Source organism: Balaenoptera acutorostrata, chromosome 12 (assembly GCF_949987535.1).
Source record: "Balaenoptera acutorostrata chromosome 12, mBalAcu1.1, whole genome shotgun sequence".
Classification (NCBI taxonomy): Eukaryota; Metazoa; Chordata; class Mammalia; order Artiodactyla; family Balaenopteridae; genus Balaenoptera; species Balaenoptera acutorostrata.
The window spans coordinates 47,351,900-47,362,380 of NC_080075.1; the positions used below are offsets into that span (position 1 = coordinate 47,351,900).

The 10,481-nt window shown below is 47.9% G+C and overlaps 1 long non-coding RNA gene across 1 annotated transcript; it reads right to left on the reverse strand.

Annotated features, from left to right (window-relative positions):
- Window positions 1-1,634: 1,634 nt before the first annotated feature.
- LOC130709441 (uncharacterized) lies at window positions 1,635-7,347 on the reverse strand. Its single transcript, XR_009009985.1, has 5 exons — window positions 7,155-7,347; window positions 6,780-6,960; window positions 5,952-6,236; window positions 4,157-4,306; window positions 1,635-2,000 (listed from the first exon to the last, which is right to left on the reverse strand). It is a non-coding gene; the product is annotated as an uncharacterized LOC130709441 (long non-coding RNA).
- Between the last annotated feature and the right edge of the window lie 3,134 nt (window positions 7,348-10,481).

Genomic DNA, 10,481 nt, shown 5'->3' on the forward strand with positions numbered 1-10,481 from the left:
AGAGAGGTCATGAGGAACTGGCTCGTGGAGGGCCTTGTGGGCCATCGTCAGCACTTCAACTTTTAGTCTGAGCGAGCGGGGGAGCATCGCAAGGTTTTGAACAGGAGAGGACATCATCTGACTTACATTTTAAAGGATTCACCTTGGTTGCTGCGCTGGAGGAAGTTGGTGAAACTTCTCGTCACCTCGCTTCTTCTGTCTTTGTGGTTGAGGGTGTCTAATGCATCCTCTGCTCTTAGTTGATACAAGGCTGCTTGTATGATACCACAAAGGGCTGGACGCTCTTGGGGGAGAGGCTCCTGGTGATTATCATTGTCAGGGGAAGAGTAAGAATAATGGAACATGATGATAGCATGCTGACTATAATGACCTCAATGGATAAAGGGGTCAGTCATGCTTCCCGGAGAACTCTGGATACGTTGATAGATGCCCTATGGTTATAATTATTTATTCCCAGAGCTTTATGTTCGAGTGACTGGTAATGAAATAGAACAGGCACCAGATGGGTAGATATTAGCTAAAAGTTTAATTAGCTGAAGAAAGAGAGAAAGCAGTGACAGCCTTAGGCTGACATCTCTTGAGACCCTAATAGTTTGAACTTCACAGTATCTCTTAGTGACAGTTTCCCTATCAAGGCAATTCCTTGTGGTCAGTTTGCATTTCCCCTACTGTTGTGCTCTTGGCTCTTTGACCCTCCTCTATCAAAACAGTCATCACATAATAACCAGCTTAATTGCAAGTGATTTCTTCTAGACTGTAAACTCTGAGAGTAGGGACTGGGGTTGCCTAGTCCACTGCTTTATTCCTCGTCCCATGTACAGTATCTGCCAGAGAAGGTGCCCAATAAGTATTCGGTGAATGAATGAGAAACTGTCTCAGGACATGGAGCTATTGTGTGGGATTTGCAGCTGGTTCTGTGTTCTTGTGTTTGGACTGCTGGGGAAGGCGTTGTATGCTGCACTTTTCTCTTGGGAGTGTTCGGTTGGGTGATCCCACAGGAATTCTCCCAGCTGTCCTGGTGGCCTCCTGGGTCTCCTTGTTGGTTGAATCATCCTTGAGTGGAGACCCAGGGGACCCCTGCAGTTGGATGCAATATCTGGAGAAGCCGCTGCCTGCAGCCACGTGGGTGTGATCTGGAGACTAAGCTTGTCTTGATCTCTGCGCCAGGCTTCTGACAATAAACAAGCTTTCCACCCAGCAGCTGTTGACAGTCGCCTCCCACACGGCCCACCAGAGCCCTGCCCGGAGGTGGCATGACTCCCTCCCAGTTGTTGTAATAATAACAACACTATATTCGTAGCCAGAGTCCCAGGCCTTCACTCACATAGACACTGTTCACTTGTCTTAGAATGGGAGTCAGAGGAGCATAGAAACACAGAAAAATCATCTGGACGTTTATTTAACCATCTCCACGTTAATCTGTTCAGGTTCACATTCTCTGATTCCCCGGCTCCACTTCTGGCTGCTGAGCAGTGGGTAGGGGGCAAGCAGAGCTGGGGCACAGTGAGAGGCTAGGTGTCAGCTCCAGGCCACGAGGAGGGCCCCTGGGGAGGCCTGGGGCCTGGGCTCTAGTTTCCCTGGGGCTGCCAGGGGCCCAGCGGCAGTTTGCTCCTGCATGTGCCCGTGCCCTGAACCCGGGAGTGGGGAAGGCCTGCTGGGAGCAGCAGCCTCAGAGGACAGGAAGGCTTGCCTTCCTTCTAAGAACCTTCTGTTTCCTTCTGCCTGGGCCTCTGCTCTTCAGAGAGGCTCTGTGATGCTCTGGCCCTGCTCAGGTGCTGCGGGGGCCAGGCCGGCGCCCAGGGTGGGCGTGGGACTTGTCCGTCACCCTCCACTCAGCCTCCTGGCCGGTCGAGGTGCACACGGCCCACACCCAGCCATGGGCTTGCACTTGACAGCCGCTGCATTGACTGCGCTTTTTTTTTTCCAGCTCCCAAGAAGCAAATGGAGAGGCACTTTCAGAATCCCGTCCACATCCTCCCAGCTCTCAGGCTGGCCAGGGGCTGAGAGAAGGAGAAATAGGAAGCCGACTAGTCAGTGGCCTGATTCCTACGCCCCTGTATAATTATGGGTTGGCCACAAGTTCCATTTCATTTTCTCAGCAGCCCTTTGACAGAAGGGAGGAGGAGGCAGCTGTTGAAACCACATGCCCTGGATCTTAGTGTTGCCCCACCTGCCCGGGAGCAAGGCTGCTCTGCGACATCCCAGGGGAGGTATTTACTTCTCCCCCCAGCTTTTTGTTTTTGTTATTTTTGTTCTTTTTTTTGCTCCCTGTAATACTTCCAAAATTTCCACTGTGGCTGAGTGAGATTCCAAGGTGGTCTGGTCACTGCCCAGAGAATATGGGATTACACTGTAACGAGGAATGCCTGAGGTTCTGTGAAGAAAAGGGTCCTATACGCCCAAGGCATCATTGTATTTACTTCCACTCTAAGGCTTTTATACTCACATCTGGTGAGCCTGGGCCCCTTAGCTGAGGGATGAAGCCAGCAGCCATCACGTGTTCTTAAATAGACTCAAGGCTTTGCTCTAAGCTTTCCAGATAGATTTCATTTAAAACTGCAGCTTGCCTGTCACTTTAAGAAATTCATCGTATCCACCATCAGCCTGATACTGTTGAATATATTACTATTATGCATGGAGACACAAACGATAGCTCTCACAGTGGAAACTAAAACTTTAGATTGGATAATTGCAGAAAATTTGACTGCAATTCACTAAGAATGTATTTTGGTGAATAAGGAAACAACATTTTGAAAAGTAGGTCAGGGCACTTTTAGGGAACCCAAAAAACCCACAAGGATTCTCTGCAGGTGTGATAATTGGGCGGTCCAGCAGCCTTCCACCTTCATCCCGGTTCCCTTGTATTTTTTTTTCCAGGCTGCTGTCTGTGACAGCTTGGGAAGGGGCCCCAGGCAGCTCTCCTCTGAACCCCTCCCTATGACTTCTCCTCTCTGCCTTCCCCCCAGCACACATCAGCCTCACTAGCACCTCAGCTTCTAATTTTAGCTTCTGTTTTGCATTTTGCATAGCATACAAGGAAATACAATGCAGAATTTAGGCAGGAGGGAAGTCGGGCTGTTTTCTCCCTGATCAATTGGCAGCGATCCATATTGATGGCTGTTGGCTGAGAGCAGTCAGTAGAACAGGGAACGGCAGAATGGTTGTGCCCTTATCTGCGTTAGGGAGCAGTCTCTTTTCAGGATCCCAGGAGCTAGAAGCTTTCTGTCCTTTTCCCTTTGCACTGATGGCTGGTCGCATGATTTCAAACACCACTAAACTTACTTCTGGTTTTGTAGAAGTTCAAATGGACACAGATCATTGATTGTGTTGAGAGTGAGAGAGTGCGTGTGTATGTATTTGGGGTGCAGGGAGGAGTACTTCCTATAAGAACAATGAATTAGATTCAGTAATCTGTCAAGACTAGAAGCTAGACAGATTCTGCATGAACAATCAAGTTGAGGACCATATCTTACAGCCTGTGTCATGCGGACTGTCTTCCTTGGGTGTCTTTTAAAGGATGGGGCAAAACTTTGGGAACAGACAGGATCAGTGCTACTGAGTGTGGTAGCATCAGCATCATCGGGCAGCTCATCAGGAACTCAGAATCTTGGGCCCCAGACTCTACCTGCTGACTCCTAATCCCTGGAGGGTGAGGCCCAGGAATCTGTGTTTTAACCTGCTCTCTAGGTGACTCTTATGCATGCTGAAGTTTAAAAATTACTGAGCTAGATAATCTCTCAAGGTCTCAACAGCCCAACTAAAAGTTAATTGTTCCTATAACTTTTTCTATGTCTTCTCAGGTGGGGTTGCTGAAAATTTCGTTAGTAAAACAAAGCCAAACCCAGCCTTTGTTATTGCAAAATATAACTCACAGAAAAGCACATAGATGAATTACGTAAAGGGAAGTCTGTAAAACTAAATGAATTATCATAAAAGTAACCCTTGGTCACTTCACCCAGGTCAAGAACCCTAGGAGGCGCCTTCTCAGTGGAACCCCAAATCCTTTCTCTACCCTAAAGTGAACCACTCTCCTGACTCCTGTGGTAATCACTTCTTTTCTTTCCTGTATATTTTTACAGTCTAAAACTGTACCCCTAGATAGCCCAGCGTAGTCTGGTCTATTTTTGACCTTTATCTAAATGGAATTACAAAGTACCTTCTCCTTGGTGTCTGGTTTCTTTTGCTCAACATTTTGTCTTCGAGATTTCATTAAGTTTTCAACACAGCGATTCTTGCCCTTGGTAAAGCTGCCGTACCCTCTCATTGCTTGGATCCAGAGCAACACCTCAAAGCTGCACAGATTTTCCTTTAAAATGACAGCAAATTAAAATTAATTTGGTTAGTGAGAATTTCATGGTGTTCCTTGAGCCAATCGTGGATTCCACAGGATGTTGCCAAATGAGGACTGGGAATGACTGCTCCAGGGCTCCAGCTGTGTCTTCTCTGTGCCAGGGATGGGGATGGAGGAGATGGTTAGGAGGACCTTCAGGAGGGGGCACCTCTCCTTTACAGAAAGGAAAGGCTCAGGACTCTGAGCTCCCAACATTTCTGAGGGACCTCAAAACCCAACATTCAACCAGTGTGTGGCATTGGATCAGGTACAGGGTGACCCAGGACTGTTTAGAGGCAACACACGTCTGTCTTCCTGCTAGTTTCGTTCAGGTTTTCTTATCCATCACACGAACAACAACTGTGCTTAAAGCACATGCTAGAAAGAGTAGAAGAGACAAGACATCTAAGGCACAATTTCTGTCAGTCTTTCCCCCTAGACTCTTGCTCTCCACAGAGGTTAAGAGCAAGGCCTTTGAGTCAGTCCAACCTGGGTTCTGGTTCTGGTTCTGCTACTTACCAACTAGGTGACCTTAAGCTCATCTCCACCTTAAAAATGGAGATTATAATAATAGTACATATCTCATGGGGCTATTTTGGTGATTGATTAGGAAATGCTTGAAAAATCCTTAGAGTAGCATCTAGCTAATAATAATTCCAGCTAACAGTGAATGCTTCCAATGTGCTAGGTTCTGCAACCCTATATGATTGGTTCTATTGTTACCCTCAGTTTCAGGTGAAGAAACTGAGGGCCAGAGAGGTTAAAAAACTTGCCTAGGATCCCACAGCTAGTATGTGGTGGAGGCAGCCTAATACCAGAGTCTTTGCTGTGAACCACTGTGTGTGTTAGTAACTCTTAGCTATTTTTATCATCTTTTTATGTCTAGCCTTTGGTACTCTTGGTGTGTTTTTCTCGTTATCTGTTTCAAACCTCTCACGTGACTTCTGGCACAGCCAAGGTCCTATCAGCTGCCTGTTCTAGATCAGCCTCTTGAAACAAATGAGACTGGCTTTGGAATTTGAGGATGGTCCCGTCTCCTTGTTATATGATCCTCTTTTGAGGGTTGTCTCTCACAACAGAAACTGGTGACGACAATGGTAGCCATAGTAGATGCCAGAGGGTCTTAGCTGTCACTTTATAAGCACTGGCTTGCCCCAAAGCCTCATGCCTCACTGAATTGGGATTCTGCAAGCAATGAGCAGTCAAAATGGTTCAAAGGTTGGAAAATGGTCCTGAAAGGACAGCTTAAAGGAATTGGCGGTCATTTGTTAGTGGCATATTGGTGACTCTAACTTTGAACAAGATATGAAAGTTGACAGTTTCCCCTGCTCACATGTGGTGAGAGAAGAAGCAACTGCCGAAAGGGATGAGCTTGACAGAATGTTTTCCTTCTATTGATGACAAAGTCTTAGTGCCCTGGAGTAGACTACTGAGGGATATTGGGAACAGACTGTGTTTCCTGGGCAGTGACATCGGCAGCTTGAGACAGTGGGGTGGACTTCTTCCCTTCTTTTTCCACTATTTTATGATAAGGGCATTTTTTCTTTATTCTCAAATTTCTAAAGACCTTCCACAGTTATGGTAGGTAGAATCATCCCCCCTACCAAAGATGTCCACATACCAATCCCTGGAACCTGTTTATCCGGGTGGACCCACAAGGTTCTTCCAAGAAGAGGGAGCAGGAAAGCCAGTTTCAGGGGGATATGCTGTGAGGAAGACTCAACCAGCCATTGATGGCTTTGAAGATGAAGGACGAGGACCACGAATCAAGGAATGTGGGTGCCTCCAGAAGCTGGAAAAGGCAAGGAAGGGGACTGTCCTCTGAAGCTCCCAGAAGGCAATGCGGGCCTGCCAACGTCTTGATTTTAGCCCAGTGAGACCCCTGTCAGGCTTCTGACCTACAGAGCTGTAAGAGAATAAGATTTGTGTTCTTTTATGTCACTTGTTTGTTGTAGGTTGCTACAAAAGCTGTAGAAATCTAATACACACAGTTTAACCCATATGGCAAGAATATAATTTGGTAGATTGAGGGGGGAATTTTTAATTTTCTCTCTCAGTCTTGGCTTCTATATCCCAAGTTCATGAGACCTATAAGCCCAGATGTAGGTGTTAGTGCAGTAAGTACCTCTGTTTTTCAAGCTGTTTTTAATGCTGCCTGTCAGCTGATACACCCTCTGGTGTCCCCTGGGATTGACACGGGGAGGGGATGGGGACTGCTGTTCTTCATGCTGTCACCAACCCTGAGCGTCTGCACCCAGAGAAGCTTCAGAGGAGAACACAGTAGGACCAGTTGTCAAAGGCAGCCTGATGGGTGTGTAACCTTCTCTGCTTCTCAGAGTGACCCTAGTCAATCATGGCATCTCTCGTGACCTAGACTTTGGAGCCTCCTGCCCCCTTCCAGCTCCAGCCCCCGCTTAGAGAAGGGAGCTTTCTCCCTGTGGTGACTCACCTCTCAGGCTGCACAGTGGAGCCGCAGACTAATTCGCAGCAGTGGGAGGAAGAACAAGCCAGGATCATTAGGAGCAAAAGATGCACCAAGTCCCGGAACGAAGACGTGACATCACAAAATGTTTCAACTGTGCCTGTCTTATTATAGATTCATGAAAAGACAATTGATTCCACACTGCTGACTGGAAAAAAAGAAGCCTAGTTATATTTTTCTATAAACTGAATATTTAGCATTGTAAAAGGAAAGCAAAACTTTCAACAAGTACAAAGAAAATCAAGTTTTAAGTAAAATACGGTTTCCCAAAGCAAGGCTGTGAGGCCATTTCAGGGGCCAAGAGGCCGAGCGTTGGAGCGTTTCTTTCCCAACCTGGCTTACCTGCTCAGGACCCAGGTCAGAAGGAGTTGATTTTCTGTTTTTGGCCAGGGAGGGGTGGCCAAGAACATTCCTGGATCAGAGAAGTTCCTACATTTGGCACCAGACTGTTGGGCCAGGGGCTCCTTGGCCTTCTGGCCCCCAGCTGCTTTGGACTGGAGGTCACCTCTCCCGCATCTTCCCACAAGGGTAGTAAGTGCTTCTGCGACTCCTACATGGGGGGAGGTGCTATGTGAGAGGAAACCAGGCTGATGAGCCTATAATATTGTCCAACTGCCACAAGGGTCACTGCAGCAGCCTCTCAGAGCAGCTGCCACTGCCACCCTGTCTCCTCTCCCCACTGTAGACTGACTGACAGAAGCTTCCCGGGAGGGCTGAGCACTCAGGGCTGCTAATGAGGAGAAAGGCAAACACAGCCTCACCCGAGATCCTAGTCTGTCGTCAGGGAGTATCCATGAGGCTTGTGTTCAATTCCACACTGGCCTGAGTGTCCCCAGACTGTAGAAACCCCAGCACTGGGGCTCTGAGGGGCCCTCTTCCGTAGGTAAGCAATGCCCCCCTCCAGCAAGGAAGAGAACACACCTTACCCCAGCTCAGGGAGCCACGGCCCCAGCCCCTTCCCCTCCTCCCGGAAGAAAGAGTGCGGGGGTCCCTCTTGGTGATGAGTCTTTCTATTTTTCTAGTGACAAGCACAGGACAGAGCCTTTCTCTCCTTGTCAGGTCACCGTGTTCCTCCTTCTCATGCCAGCCCTGAGGTTTCCTCTAGGCCCTGGAATCACAGTGTGACCAGGCCTGCTCTCTCCGCACCATCCTCTGAGCTCCTGGCTGCCCACGTTGTTCTGGTCACAAGTTTTCATTCTACAGTGTGTTCTTCAGAAACCAATTTTCCCATCTTTGTAGGCACCAGACTCTTGCCACTTCCCCTTTTCACTTTTAGCTATTTTGTAGTTCCACAAACTCCAGTTGAGGGTTTGCAGAAGAAATCAAACAAGTAAGCCAGAGTCATGAGCAGCTCTGTTGAACCCTCTAGCAGAGGAGAACTCTGATTCTAGCGTTAGATGAGAGTCGGGGGTCATCTGTTATAGTTATCCTTGCCCCTTCAAGCCCTACTTACTCAGTTATAGAAGTGCAGGCCTCCCCGTGAAACTTCAGTGTTTATCCATTTGGAAATCTGTTTCCATAAGACAGCCTGAGCTGCAAGGCTGGGCTGGGAGCCAGCAGCAGTGTGGATGCAGTGCCCTGAAGGGTCAGGCTCCGGAAGAGCCTCTGAGGGCTGCTGCAGGCATAACTGAGGCGGTCCGGCTCCAAGTTCACTGCAGGGGCAGTGCCTGGGGAGAGGCTCCTCTATAAAAAGCTCAGAGGCCAGCTGGGGGCTTCCTAGCCCTTTCCGCTGGCCATGCTTACTTAGGTTTGGAACTGTATAGGTATGGACCGTGTAGCTTCTTGAAAGCCAGGAGTGTTGATGGGGTTAGGAGCCTGGACTCCTAATCCCCAGGTCTGGGTTCAAATCCTGCTTCATCACCACTTGGCTGTAGGCTCTGTGGCCCCCAGTTTCCACACCTGTAAAACGAGGATTTTATGTCTGCCTTCCAAGGTTGCTACGAGGCTGTCCATGCCAAGTGCTTAGCGAGTAGTAAGCGTGCGGTCCACGGCGCCTTTATTAGCAGTGTTATTTGTTGTCATCACGGTCGTCACCCCACCCAATATCATGAGCTGGTGAGGTGGGCCTGGTATAGTCCTCAGCAAGCTCGCCCCCAAGCAGCCCCCCGAGCTGGCCCTCGAGCTCTTCCCAAGGCTCAGGTGCACCCTTCCCTGATTTCAGCAGCACTGAATTGGAAGGCACTGCCCAAGTGCTCACTTCCTTTTGACTGTCATCCTTGGAGCAGAGTCCCCGGAGGACCACTGCAATCAGCTGCTTCTGGTAGTTACAGCAGTTTTTAGAGCCGTGCATGCCCACAAGGCAGACTTCAGCTCGCTGAGTCATCCTGCAGGGTGTGTGCCGAGCCAGCCACCAAGACAAAAGGCAGCAGCAGTCAGGAAGACGAATGACCGTGGCGTACACAACAGTTTTCAACGGGATTTTAGCAAATATTTCTCTTTAATGTGTCCGGATGAAGGCAGGGTTGGGTGGGTGTCAACATTTATTAAACACTTACCAGCCACTTGACCTCCACAATTGGACTTTGCTTTCGCTGAGCCCAACCCAAACTGCCCAGTGGGGACCCCCTCCTCTCAAACAGCCAGACACCCTCCTGAGGGGGGTCCCTGGGGCTAGTCTCTGACACCCAGTGGAGGGTGGGAGGTGGCTGTGAGGGGAAAGTCACTAGTGTGGTCCTGGATGGGGGGCAACCCTCTCCTCCCCTCACCCCACGCATGCACACAACCTTCGAGGGGGGGTTATAGGAACAAGAGAGGAAAGCATTGATTTCTCCCTGAGGTCGTCACAGAAGGAAGTGACTTGCAATAAGGACTATGCCGTGAGGTCTCTTTTCCACAGTTGCTGGGGAAATTTAGTTGTTTCTGGTAATACCACTGTTTATTTGGGCCTAGGATATGAGGATGTCTCTAAAACTGCTTCATCATTATCTATACTTACATTCTGTTTGGAAATCGTGGAAGAGTGAGGTTAAAGTGAAGTGGTTTCTTTCCTGCAAATACTCCAATGTTCTCTCAGAAATTATTGGAAAATAAAAAACAACTTTGCAACTAGCAGATTTCCCAAGGTTTGCAAGCAAATGAGTAAAAAGAAAGATAATGTAATTTTTTTTTTTTTATAACCTGTGGTTTTTCTGATTTGAGGTTGGGTTTTAGTTTTATTTCTGGAGTGAACACATTTGGTATTTATTTAAAGAATGAGACAAACAAACAAAAAAAAGGATCCAAATGGATGTATATATTTCTTAAGATAGATTGACATTGGTCTGCATTATTAATAAGTAATCAGGAAATGCTGTTTGGGAACGTTTGTTTTCTTCATCAGCAAGAATTTTTCCAGCCTTTATTGGTTCTGATATATCACAAGTTATTCTTGATCTGTTTCTCTTTTTTTTTTTAAATTGAAGTATAGCTTTTCTTTCTTTCTTTCTTTGGCCACACTGTGCGGCATGCGAGATCTTAGTTCCTCAACCAGGAATCAAACCCGTGCCCCCTGCAGTGGAAGCACAGGGTCCTAACCACTGGACCTCCAGGGAATTCCCTGCTTCTTTTGATATTATTGTAACCTTGAGTAAATACCTATCGTCATAAGAAAATGGAAGGTGAGAAGGGGTCACCTGGCCTTGCCCCTGCTTCATTTATAGCTACAGTTGTACTTTCTACTGATGAAAGAGA